The 14,032-nt window shown below is 42.4% G+C and overlaps 1 long non-coding RNA gene across 1 annotated transcript; it reads left to right on the top strand.

The window, feature by feature from the left end:
- The first annotated feature begins 2,096 nt into the window (after positions 1-2,096).
- LOC129660018 (uncharacterized) lies at positions 2,097-12,037 on the top strand. The gene is made up of 3 exons (XR_008718309.1): positions 2,097-2,203; positions 10,502-10,674; positions 11,349-12,037. It is a non-coding gene; the product is annotated as an uncharacterized LOC129660018 (long non-coding RNA).
- Positions 12,038-14,032: the final 1,995 nt, after the last annotated feature.

The following is a 14,032-nucleotide window of genomic DNA, read 5'->3' as shown; positions in this document are numbered from 1 at the left end:
GAACATACACTCGCGTGACATCTATGGTGCGTGACTCGGATTTAACCTGGCTGAAACAACCTCCGCACGGAAGAGGCCAGGCACAGCAGGAGCCCAACTCAGTGAAGCTCCTGCAGTAGAGGCGGAAGGTGAAGAAAATCCAGTGCAGGGGGAGGCCCATCATGCTGGAAACCAGGACAGCAAAAAATAAACTCAGCAGAAAGCTCACGCAGCCCAGTCTCAGATTCCAGAAGACCTCTGGCTAAGGTAAGAGGTCCTCGCTCCTATTGCTGGAGGGACATGCCTAACGAAATCTTAATTCCTTTACAATCTCTCATTTCTTGTTTCCTCGAACCTCCCGTGAACAGGCAGGCGGCAGGAGTCAGGGACTCTGGAGAGGCTACTCCTCAGCATGTCCCAAAGGCGCTATCTGCTGAGCCCCAGTAGCTGTTACACAAGCCGGTGGGGGTTCTTCTGTCCTTTCTCTTCTCTGTACCAAGGATCAGACCAATGAAACTGTGAGCACTGGTCAGATATTTAGCAAATTTTCCAGTGGGCTATGAAGGGGATTCCTTGGCACGTTTTTCCCACTGCTTTTTCCTCCTGTCCTTCAGCTCTCTTTCCGGGTCAGGACTTGAGCCCAACCAAAACCCAGGATGCCCGGCTTCAGGACCTAATGAAGCTCAGGCTCTGAGGTCTCATTGCAAAAATTCATTGAGAGTCAAAGCGATAGATAAGAGGTAGACTTGTTAAGATTCAGAGAGAAGTGCCACACTCTACAGGGTACAGGCCAAGGAATGTTGCGAGCAGGGTGAATTCATATGCTAATGAGTGAGAGGATCATCCCAGCCATTGGGGAACCACCCACTCCTCCATCTTTTGACAGTGCCTTAGAGCTGTCCTGCCACCTCTGGGTGTGTCTGTTGGCTTATAGACTGGGGATTAAGGTTTACTTGAATTTGACTTGTCATCTTGGACCCAACTGATTTTAATTGGTTTACATTATACCCTTGTGCTATGTCATTCTTTCAAAGGTTGTGCTCTGCCCCCCTCCCTCCTGTTTCATGTTCTTTTCCTGAGTCCCATCCAGACCCACAAGGTTGCCTCTACAATCTTCTGGAGAGACAACCAGAAAATAGCTGGCCTTGGGAGGGAAATACTCTATAATATCCAACCCCCTAATCCTAGCCAGTACTGGTCACACTGGAGATCTTGGGGATGCCCAACTCCAGTCCGGGGGTCCCAGGAGGTCATCACGCCTTGACCTGCCTAGGGATCTTGTCCTCAAAAGGTTGTCACACCTCAACCTGATGGGGGATCCGCCAGTCCCAAGGGTCCCAGGAGGTCGTCACGCCTCAACCTGCCCAGGGACCCAATTCTCGGGAGGCCGTCACGCCTCGACCTGCCCGGGGATTCGATCTATAGGAGGCTGTCACGCCTCAGCCTGCCTGGGGATCTGCACCCTGACCTGGGGACGCCTGGCTCTCAGGTTGCAACAGTTCTGGGTAGGATAAGCTTCAGAAAGACTCACCCCTAAGGAAGTCCACCCATGGAAATATAAGGAAGCCTATTACTTATGGGACAGTGCCCAGTCTCAGCAATAATTCAGGAGCCCAATGAGAACCCCATTGCCTTTCTAGAAAGGCTAAAAGAGGCCCTCCAAAAGTTTACCAATCTGGACTTAGACTCTTACGAGGGACAGGTGATTTTAAAGGACAAATTCCTGTCCCAATGTACATCAGATATCAGAATTAAGTTACAACTACAACAGCAGGACCCTGCTGCCTCTTTAGATGAGATGGTCCAGACAGCCACCAATACCTTTTATAACAGAGAACAAGAAAAGGAGCCCAAGGCCCAGGAGAGGGAGAAAAAGAAAGAGACAAGTCATGCCCAGATGCTGGCCGCACTCCAGAGAAGCTCTATGGCAAACCCTGAGTCCTTGAAGGACAAGGCATGAGACAAATGCCTGATCTGTAGACAGGCGGGGCATTGGGCCAAAGAGTGTCCAAACCGTGACAAGTCTCCTAGAATGGCTTGCCACAAATCCCATCAACTGGGACATTGGGCGGCACTCTGCCCTCGAGACCTAAGAGCCTCAAGGTCAAGCGCCAAGCCTTCCCTCAGGATAGTTCAAGAGGACTGAAGCAGCCGCTCCAGCCAGCCCGCCTGTCACAGATAACCATCACGGGGCTGAAGCCAAGGGTGCAACTGGATGTGGCAGGTAGGTCCGAGAATTTCTTGGTTGACACAGGGGCTACCTACTCTGTCTTGATCTCCTACTCCGGAGCCTTCTTCTCCCAAACCTGTACCATTTTGGGTGCTACAGGAAAAGCAACTACTAAAAGATTGACCCGAGCACTTCTTTGTTGCTGGGATGAACAAATATTTTCCCACCAGTTTCTGGTGGTCTCTGAGTGTCCTACTCCCTTATTGAAAAGAGATATACTCACTAAACTGGGGACCACCCTTGTGATGGGAAGTTTTTCAGCCCCTAGAGTTCTACAGCTCCTGGTTACTACTGAAGAACCCATTACACCTTCAATAGAGAGGGACCAAAAACTATGGAAAGACAAAATTAACCCCCAGGTGTGGGACCAGGGGATTTCTGGACAAGTCCACCAAGCTGAACTGGTCATCATTGTCCTCTGAGATCCCACTTGGTTTCCTAACCAAAAACAATATCCTCTCAAAAGAGAGGCTCGGGAGGGACTACAGCCTTTAATAAATAAATTCCTTGCTTGTGGGCTATTGGTCCCCACCAGTTCACTATGTAACACCTCTATCCTCTCAGTAAAGAAAAAAGACGAAACCTGGCGAATGGTTCAAGATCTCCGGATCATAAATGAAGCTGTAGTCCCCCTCCATCTCACAGTACCCAATCCCTATGTAATCTTGGGAGAAATCCCACCCAGTGCCAAGTGGATTACAGTCTTGGATCTCAAAGATGCATTTTTTTTTTTTTTTTTTGCATACCACTGGCTAAAGAATCCCAATATCTTTTTGCCTTTGAGTGGGAGGCCCCAGGAAAAAAACACCAACAGATGACTTGGACAATATTACCTCAGGGGTTCAGAGATAGCCCCCACCTGTTTGGACAGGCCCTTAGCTGGGATCTCCTGGATCTGGACCTGGGACCTAATGGGAAAATATTACAATATGAAGATGACCTACTAATCTGCTCTCCAGATGAAAAAAGTGCCCAACAATATGCAATTCAGGTTCTAAACTTCTTGGCAGAAAGGGGATATAAAGTCTCCCGTGCTAAGGCACAGATGGTGGAGACAAAGGTCACTTACCTGGGAGTTCAGATTACACACGGGTCCAGGAGGCTGTCCTCTGATCGGGTACAAAGAATCCTCCAGTTGCCCTCCCCAGTGACTCGAAAACAATTGCGAGCTTTCCTGGGGCTAACTGGATATTGTAGAATCTGGATACCCAACTATGGTCTAATTGCTCAGCCCTTATATGAAAACTTAAAGGGACAAGATGATTCAATTCCACTGATGTGGGGAACTCCTCAAAAGAAGGCGGAGACTACACTAAAACAGGCCTTAACTCAGGTACCTGCCTTGAGGTTGCCAGACCCAGAAAAAGCATTCCAACTTTATGTCTATGAAAGAGAGGAAATAGCCTTGGGAGTGTTAGCTCAAAGGTTGAGATCTGAGCCCCAGCCTGTAGCTTACTTATCCAAGAGGCTCAATCCAACTACCCAAGGTTGGCTCCCCTGCCTTCAAAATCTTACGGCTATTGCAATCATGATAGAAGATGCTTTAAAACTCTCCTTTGGGGGCAAACTATTTTTACCAGCCCCCAAGTAAAACAACTCCTAAATGGGAGAGGCCATTTATGGATGTCTGATCAAAGAATCCTCAGATATCAAGTCATGCTGATGGAAAATCCAGGCCTTACTAACCCTTGTGAGGTTCTTAACCCAGCCACCCTCCTGCCTACCCCCAAGGGCTCTCTCCCCTTTCACACTTGTCTAAAACCCTTGGACCACTGGACAAAACTCCAAGAGGGATTGTCAAAAGATCCTCCGACCAATCCTGAGGAAATCTGGTACACTGATGGAAGCAGCTTTGTCTTGGATAGAAAAAGAAGAGTTGGGTATGCAGTAGTCTCCAATTTTGAGACCATAGAGGCTAAGCCTCTGCCACCAGGTACTTCAGCCCAATTAGCTGAGCTCATAGCCCTGACTCGAGCTTTAGAGCTGGAAAAAAGAAAAAAAAAAAAAAGCCATTTTGAAATTATGCCTTTCTGGTGCTACATGCACATGTGGCTATTTGGAAAGAAAGGGGCCACCTGACCACTCAAGGGTCCCCAATCAAATACGGTGATCAGATTCTTCGACTCTTGGAGACAGTCCATTTGCCCACTGAGGTTTCAGTCTCCCACTGTAAAGGACACCAAAAAGGGAGCACAGAAGTGGCACCAGGGAACCAAGCAGCTGATCAGGCAGCTAGGAGAGCAGCATTACAGAACCATGACCTAATAGGGATTGCCACCTTAGTTCCACAGTCTAATTTGCCAGAAACTCCTTCATATACTGAACATGAGACTCTTAAAGCTAAGAGCAAGGGCTTTCAAGATCATATGGGGTGGTTCCAAAAGGAGGGACTCCTTTTTCTGCCTGGGAACCTCCAATGGAAGTTGATTAAGTCCTTACATGCCACTACTCATTTAGGAGAAAAGGTCCTCCAAAGATTACTAAAAAGGTCCTTCAGAGGAACAGGCTTCCAAACAACTATAAGACAGGTGGTCTCCTCTTGTCCCACTTGCCAATTAAACAACCCCCAAGGAGCTCAAAGACCCCAGCTGGTCCAGCCCATCCAACAACGTGGGGCCTACCCAGGAGAGGACTGACCGATGGACTTCACCCAGATGCCAGTTTCTCAAGGGTATAAATACCTATAAGTCATGATAGATACATTCACAGGATGGATTGCATGCTTTCCCACCAGGACTGAGAAGGCTGAGGAGGTGGTAAAAAAAAACTGCTCCATGAAGTCATTCCAAGATTTGGTCTGCCCAGGTCATTACAAAGTGACAATGGGACATCATTTACTTCTAAGGTCACCCAAGGAGTCTCGAAAGCATTGGGCATTACTTATTATCTCCATTGTGCCTGGAGGCCTCAATCTTCAGGAAAAGTAGAAAGAGCCAATCAATTCTTAAAATCATCAATAAAAAAGATAACCCAGGAGACCTCTCTGGGATGGAAGGAGGCTTTACCAATAGCTCTCCTCCGCACCTGTATTGCCCATAAGGAACAGGTTGGTCTTAGTCCTTATGAGATGCTATATGGGAGACCTTTTGTTTATGTCAATGACCTCTTCCTAGATCCAGAGGTTCAGACCCTCCAGTCTTATACCATGGCCATTGGGCAATTCCAACAGGATATATGCTTGTGGGGTATGAACCAGGACCCAAAAGACTCTAAAGAGTCACCACTATATGCTCCAGGGACTCAAGTTCTAATTAAAGTCTGGAAAGATGGGTCCCCAAAGTCTCAACTCCAGCCCACATGGAAAGGCCCCTACCCTGTAATACTTTCTACCCCCACAGCAGTCAAGGTACCAAGGCATGACTCCTGGATTCACTCCTCACGAGTCAAGCTGTGAAAAAAAAACAGAAGAGGACACGCAATACACTGTGAGCCCCTGGGAGATCTCAGATACCTATTCAGGACTACCAATGAGTGTCATTCTAATGAACACCCCCAAAATCTGATTTCTGGGGATAAGATTTCTCAGGATAGCTCTAAAGAGCCAACACAGCTTGACAGAGATTGTACTCAAAAACAGACAGGAGATAGATCTTCTGATCCCTGAACAAAGAGGAACTTGAGCCATCCTGGTGATGTGAATTTAAAATTAGCTAATGCCCCAACTAGTCCTTGTTATGCTATATTGATGATGCTTATGATTGTTCCATGTACTGTTAATTGTCTAACCTGTTTTGTCTCTGCCCAAGTCAACCAGCTACAACATGCAGTGCCAGTACAACAAAGATATAAAACTACAGCCAACCACGGAAAATATCACACACCCTTGGACACCACTATAAGGACTCTGAGGCTTGAGACTAGCAATTGGGGGAGGCCCAATACCCCTCGCCGTCCCAGTTCAGCAGGAAGTAGCCAGAAAGACCTCGACACCGCTATTCCCAAAGAACTGGGCCTCCCATCTCTTGAGAGGGGACTGTTAGGTAGGGAGAATAGGGAAAAGGAGTCCAAAATGGCAGTGGCTAAAAGACAAAGAACCGAAAAGCCCGTGAAAATAGAACAAAAGAAGGTCCGAGGACTGGAGTGAGAACCTCAGGTAAAACAAACAACACTCCTGGCTGGCCCAATTTACATAGGACAGGCCCAGGGAGAGATAAACATATAAATAGAGGAGCCAAAGCTAGCTCTCTCTCCCTCTCCCCCACGTGCTGGGGCACTCTTCTCCTTGTGTCTTTGGATCGACATGCCCTCATGCCTCAAAGATGGATTTTCCTGCTATCTTCTAAATAAAATAGAGCTGTAACACTGATTTGTCTAAGAGCTATAACATGGTCTTTTTGAGACCTGAGAGCTATAACACGGTCTATCCAAGACCCGAGAGCTGTGACACACTGAGGGGGCTTTAATGTCCGTCACTCCAAATCTTTGTTGTGACGAGACAAAGAACCGAGGAACATACACTCATGTGACAGGACCATATTGGAGGACTTTTAAATACATTTACTTTTCTAATTATTAAAACAAGATATTACATTAAAGTACTACGTTATTTGGATTGTGACAATAGAGGGCAAAATTGCATGTGATTTTAACTCACAACCACTGTTAGTTTCTTTATACATGCATGCTATGCAATCTAAGTAGCTTCAGTCATCTCCAACTCTTTGAGACCCTATGGACTATAGCCTGCCAGGCTCCTCTGTCCATGGGATTCTCCAGGTAAGAATACTGGAGTGGGCTGCCATGCCCTCCTCCCGGGGATCATCCTGACCCAGGGATCAAACCCACATCTCTTATGTCTCCTGCATTGGCAGGCAGGTTTTTTACCACTAGTACCACCTAGGAAGCCCAGTTTCTTGGTGCTTACTTGCAAGTATTTTTTTCCTTCTTTACTTAGAATGATCTCTCATCATTATTTATTCTTCCAGGACCACTGAGGAAATGATAGACACTATTCTATTTTCAATGGAAAGTGTAGAGGGTATAATAATAGATTTGGTTAAATAAACAAGATCAAAAGAACTTTTGGGTGTTTGGGGAATTTTCCACATGTGTAACCATTACGTATTCATCATTATGATCATGAGATTAGTTAATACTAGATGATTGTTTAGAGGTCATTAACTGTAAGCTATGCATGAGGCAGAACTCAGCAAATATTTTCACCTATTATTTGGAATCTCACCAGAGTCTATTCTATTCCCTGAACACATGTGATTGGTTATTAGCCAACATTAATCTCTCAGTTCCTGTATCCATTTGCAGGGGTGGGGAATGCCTTTTTCCACTTCTGTGCTCTAATGTTGGTATTACCTACCCACACTCTGCCTCCACATTCATTTAAACCACTGTATATTGAAAGCTCAGTCAAGCCCTGTCCTAGGCACCAAGTCTATCAACACAAATAAGAATCATCATCTCCTCCCCTTTCTCTGCATTTTAGAAAGACTATCAATTTGAATATGATTGAAGAAATAGGATCTTAGGCTGTTTTTAAGGATTGATGAATTTCTTATTTTGATTTCAGGAATTTAACTATCTAAATTGCAACTGACATACATTGCTGTGGAGATATGAAAGCAAGTAAGCTCACACTATGGTTATCACATCCTTAGGATCTGAAAGAGTAATTTGACCTCTGACTTAATTATGTGATCTGTGGTACACCCAGAAAGTAATTTGTCCTATTGAAACTTTTTGTGTCATGAAGGTACCTGCCTATTTAGCTCTGATGGAGTCAAAGCTGGTGACGTTATCATTTGAGTCCTCCTGGATCAAATACCTATGTCAGTACCTAAAGGAATTCTTCTATTTAGGACATCACAAAGGAAACAGAGGGATTGATTTAGATTAGTTGGATCCAAATGTACTTAAAGTTCTACCTGATTGACCATAAAATTAACTTCAGCATTAAAATAAATACAAGACTATAAAATCTAGCATCAGTTCTTAAGGGGGTCAAGTTCTTCCTAGCCACTTGGATGCTTCTGATGAGAAAAGTGGTGGGTCAAGATTTACTTGTATTATTAGCTCGGCATAAGAACCAGCAAGAAATTTAAATCCATGCCATCGGACTTCTCATAGTCCCATGCCCAAATATAAACACTTTACCCAATAATAACTCCTTGCCAGGACTTAGCTGAACTCCACTACTTGAGACTCTGTACTCCCAATACAGGGTACATGGTTCTTTCCTGGTCAGGGAATTAGGATCCTACATGCTGAATGGGGTGTGGGGGGGGGGGGGCGGGGGGGGGTGGAGGGAGAACCTCCTTGCCAGAATAGTTTTTCTAACAGAACATTCTATTTTTTTGTTTCAGAAATTAGCAAATCTCTAAGTTGTGAGAAACAGAATAATATTGTAATATTGGAAGAGAAACATTATATAGTAGGCATAGCTAATATGACCCTTACAAAGCTTAGAGTTTAAAGAATTTTTCTGAAGTCACATAGCTGGGAATGGGTCCAACTGTATTTCAAAACCAGGTCTATGTGACACTGATATCCTTTTTCTAACATTTTTAAGAAGAAAAAACAGACCACAAATAGTGTCACTTAGGTTAAGTCCATGTCACCAAACTAAGAAAATACCTAACCTAACTGCAGTTTCAGCATCTCCCAGGGATGTGATCTTAAACACTCAGTCTGGAATCTCCTGGTCAGCACTAGACAAGTAATCTACCTGATAGACCTCTGTAATCTCCCAAGGAAGGTGCCCTTGCTGAAACAATTCATCCTTTGCTAGTAACCTCCTTGTTCCTTCTCCTTCTGCTTATAAAATCTCCCACATTGTACAGTTCTTCAGAGCTTTTTACAGTTTGGTAGATGGATGCTGCCTAATTCATGAATCATTGAGTGAAGCCAATAAAATCTTCAAAAAGTATTCAACTGAATTTTGTTCTTAACAATATCAAATTGCCTTAGAGAAAGCAGCTTCCTTTCCTTAATCCTATACCATTCCATGCTGTGAAAGTCTTGTTTCTTTATTCATGCTACAATTTTTTTTAGCACCTCTCTGCCAAATGTTGTGATTAGTATTAAAATTGTTGCTTAACAATATTTGTAGGTAAATATCTTCATGGCTGCCATTAGCCAAACTAATATTTTAATAAATTTATTTGTGAAATATTCTGACATAATACATTAGCTAATATAATGTATTATTAAAAAGTTATCTAGGTACTGACATTAGCTAATATAATGCATTATGAAAAAGTTATTTAGGTACTGACATAGGTATTAGATCCAGGTGGACTCAAATGATAACGCCACCAGCTTTGACTCCATCGGAGCTAAATAGACAGGTACCTTCATGACACAAAAAAGTTTCAATAGGACAAATTACTTTCTGGGTGTACCACAGATCACATAATTAAGTCAGAGGTCAAATTACTCTTTCAGATGCTAAGGATGCGATAACTGTAGTGTGAGCTTACTTGCTTTCATATCTCCACAGCAATGTATCATCAGAAAAAGTTATCTAGATTTAACATTGGCTAATATCACACCGTAACAATTTTCTCTTGTTTGTTAAGAACCAGAATCTTGTGGCTCCCCAACCTCCACCCTCAGAATTAGCCACTACCTACAAGTTGGTGGGTATGATATGTATGCATCATGTTTTTATACTTTCCATTACATAGATATATGTATTTAAAGGTCTAGTTTTTCCTGTTCTTCATGGTATGAACCTTAGGGAGTTCTAATCCATTCTAACTCTCTAACCCTTTCTGCAAATACTGTTCACCAGTTCCACCTCTGTGAAGAAATAATGAGTGACTATTTGCTGAATTCTACATTATTGTCTCTCTATAGTGGGCATGATGAAATCAGAGATGGCTATGAGACTGGATTTATAGAATGGGTGTTGGGAATAGAAAGAGTGAGTAAGAGAGAAGGTTATAGAAGACTAACAGCTCCTTAGTTTGGCTTTTGTTTTACGATGCCACTGACCAAGACAGGAGAATTGCTGAAATAGCACAGATTTTCAGGGTTTGGTAGATCTTGAATGTGAGATGACAGTGAGACTTTCAGCTAAAAATAGTTGAACTGTGTGTGTGTGTGTGTGTGTGTGTGTGTGTGTTATGGTGTAGTGTGTAGGGATCATAAATTTAATTCATATTACAACTTGAATGAACATATAAAATGCAATATTCTTCTTTGGTCTGTATTTCAACTGGACTTAATCACAAGTCTCATTTACTAAGGGAAGTTATAGGAGTAATTAAATGGCTGGTCTGATTTCATGTGTTTTCCAACAACTAACTTAATTAGTCCTTGAAATTAACTGTCTAGATTCGGTTATTGACAGTTGCCCCTCCCAAGACCCATTTACTATGACATCATGGATGTAGGAGTGGAGTGTTCATGTGCTTCATGGCAGGAAAATGAACAGTCTTCAAATCCACCTGGCGTTTTCTGGATCTTCATGGTATTGACATCAAAAAGTCAGTCCACTGTCCTGGGAGGTATGGTTGACCAACTATTGTATATTTATACCTTCTGTTGACATCTGTAATTTTTGCAATCCATTTCTTGTCTGGTCTATCAATTGGTTTAGTCACAGTCTGATGACCCCTCTCTGCTAACAGAATCTCCTTGTTACTTCATGGCTGCATATGCCTCTAGGTCATATCCTTGTTCTCCATCAGGCTATTCATATCCAGAGTGATCCACTCCCAGCCTCTGCTGTGGACCCACAACAGCAGCCCCAGGGGCAGGCCCTGACTCTCAACTTGGTGCTTATACCAAGAAAGGTTTAGCAGGAAAAAATAAAAGACTCTTTACCCTGCTCCATCATGAGGCTCTGCCTGCCTGTGTTGAGACCATGAACCTGCTGTTGGACCTCTACCTTACATGGTAGTTTTCTCCTAAAGTTCCTAACAGAGATAGGATAAGTCTATCTGCCCTGGTTGATTTCTCTTTTATTTAAAGCCTGGCGTGAGGAGACCAAAACACACATCTGATAACCTTTCTTACTTCCTCCCTTTTGCTCTTGCCTTTGCTTAACAAATTTATTACACCAAGGGAAAACTCAATGTTTAAATGGGAGACTAAAGAAATTAGCAAAACTACTCTTTCTACATATTACTGGACATTCAAGCCCATCTTCATACCAACATTTTTTTTTTTTTCTCAACAGGCCACAGGAAAGTAGGCTCTCTCCCCATTCACAAATGGAAATAATATGGAGAAGATTGCTATATAAGATTAATTCCTATTATCAAAGAATGGCTTCAGCATGATAAAAATGGCAGAGTAAAGTTCATGACTTAATGGTAAAAATCAAAATGTCTTAGTTTAATATTGTACAATATCATCTTTATTGCATGTAGGTTTGGAATCAAGACTGATAAGCAGTAAATTGATGGAACCTATGAGAGCTGGACATGACTTAGTGACTGAACAATAACAATAAGAGAATGGAAAAGAGGGGGGAAAGCCAAAGACTGAGGCGCACAAACATTTGAGCAGCAAATGGCAGGACAGAGGCCAAATAAAAAGCAAAAAGTTGAAGGACAAGAATGAGAAGTGAAAAGTTTCTCAAGGTCAACAGTGCTACATGCCACACAAGGTCAAGTAAGGTCATAAGATCAGTCCACTACATCCAAAAATTAAGAGATCATTTGCAGGTTTAGCAAGAATAGTTCTGGTAAAGTGATGGGATCAGAAAATATGTAATAGAGGAAAGGAATCAAAGAGAAGGGGAAAAGTTAATAGAGTGAGTGCTTTTAAGAAAATTAGTTGTTCAGGGGGAGAATAAATGTAGTATAAGAGAGGGTAAGCAGAGTTTCAGGAATGTTATTAACAAGGAAAACTGTCAAGATTGATGAAGGTATAGTGCAGTAATAAACAACCTCAAAACTCTGAAGTTGTATATTTTCCTGTATATGACATGCCCAGTGCTTGTATGTTTATTACAGTCACTTGAGGGCCAAGAAAACAGGAGGCTTTATCACCTTGGCCTTAGGAGCTTCCAGCCATCAGTAAAACTCATCACCTGTTATTAACCAAAGCTAATCATATGGCCATACATAACTTCAAAGGGAACAAGGAAATGCAACCATATATAATGTAAATGAACAAGAATATCACTGTTTGTGAATATGTGTACTGACTACCATGGGCAAGAGCCACTTACTCATACCACAACAAGTCGGGAGAAGGTGAGGTTGCAGACAGACCAGAGAAAGGAATTAATTGAAAGAACATGGTCTTAGAGAGAAGAGAATGTAGAGCATGAGCTGATGGAAGAGCTTTTGTGGAAAGACTACTTGTCCTTAGAGATGGGCAGGAAGGAAGTGAGGTTGTCTGTGGATGACACTGCTCAAAGATTGCAGAAATAATTTCTGGCTCACAGCATGAGTCAAGATGTTTTCAGTAGGAATGTTTAAATTTTCACTAACCTGAGTGATGGTCATATTTTCTCCAGTGGTGAGAGGGAAGGAGGGATGACCCAAGATGGCTGGATCATTCAGCGTTTGGAGTTTTGCAGGCCAGGTACAACAGTCGGTTGAGAGGATGACAGTGTTAAAGATACTGGCAGGAAAGAGGCTGAAGGGGTAAACCAAGAAAGTAGCTCATCAACTGGGAGAAAATAAAGCACTGACCAAGTTCTTTCTCCTAATGAAAATTATGACTTCTTAGACTCCCTGATAAAGCAAGTCTCTTGGAAATATAATGACAGCTGTTAATAGGAGTCCAATTAAATCAAGTAAGATTTGTGTGCTCTCTTTGGTAAACCTCCCAGAAGAGACTTCCAACAGAACTACTCTGTCACTGGAAGTTACTACTAGGGAGGTGGCTAATAAATCTAGGCCTTTTGATGAACATATCAATGTGTTATGGGAGCCTAATATATTTTATCCAGCAAGAAAAGATGGATTCTAGCAAACTTGGTTTGCAATTCTGAAGACATAAATCACTTCAAGAATGATCATTAGGACTAAGGACACCGACATAATAGAAAGTCTAGGAATTATTTAAGAGAAACCTTAAATTCTTGATTCTAATTTTTTGCTAGAACCAAGGAATAAATATAAATTTGGATTGTTTTTTAGAATTCTCCCTTTTGAGATAAATTTTGGATCAGAGGACACTACATATATAAATATTTACTTTCCTGGTTTAAAATTTTCAGATAGAGCCAGCTATTGAAAAGCTATCAAGTCTAGCTAGCATACTGACATCCAACCACTTAACATTTACATAGCCAAGAATGTAAGGATGATTTCTGTAGAGAAAGTTGGAGAGTTGAAAAGATTTTATGCTCTTTCTCCACCATTTTTTTTCCTTCAGTCACAGATTATTTCCCTTGCTGCTTCAATTCCAAATTCAACTTGAATTGGATACACTTTTTACTATCTTGTATCTCTTAAATTAGAAGAAGTATTATATCTGGTGATAAAAAAAATTGATCAGAAAAAGCACTGTATAAAAAGGGCAACTTGGTCTGATGCTGAAAACTTCAACCAAAAATGTAATCTGTGCTTTAGTTATTGCCAATAAGAACTGGACCAAGTCCAGAAGGAGGTAGTTTTAATCAATTGTTTTTAGGAGGAGAGTCTATAACCTACTGGCTTAAAAATCTTCTAACAGTAAGTTTGTAGAGATATAGTACACTTGCCAAAACTGCATTACCGCTTCAAACCATCACAAATTACACTGCACTTTAGGTTTTATTACCAAGTAAGACAGCACACAAATTCATTTCCATGTCTGTTGCCAATTTAAATGAATGGCTGGCTCCTGCCAGCTCAGGAAGACACCGGAGGAAATGTTGCACAGATCATTGGCGCATGGAATAAATGATAGCAGGCCCTTTGG

The sequence above is a fragment of the Bubalus kerabau genome, chromosome 9 (genome assembly GCF_029407905.1).
Source record: "Bubalus kerabau isolate K-KA32 ecotype Philippines breed swamp buffalo chromosome 9, PCC_UOA_SB_1v2, whole genome shotgun sequence".
NCBI lineage: Eukaryota > Metazoa > Chordata > Mammalia > Artiodactyla > Bovidae > Bubalus > Bubalus kerabau.
The sequence above is the reverse complement of the archived record's forward strand: the minus strand, read 5'-3'. Positions and strand labels throughout refer to the sequence as shown.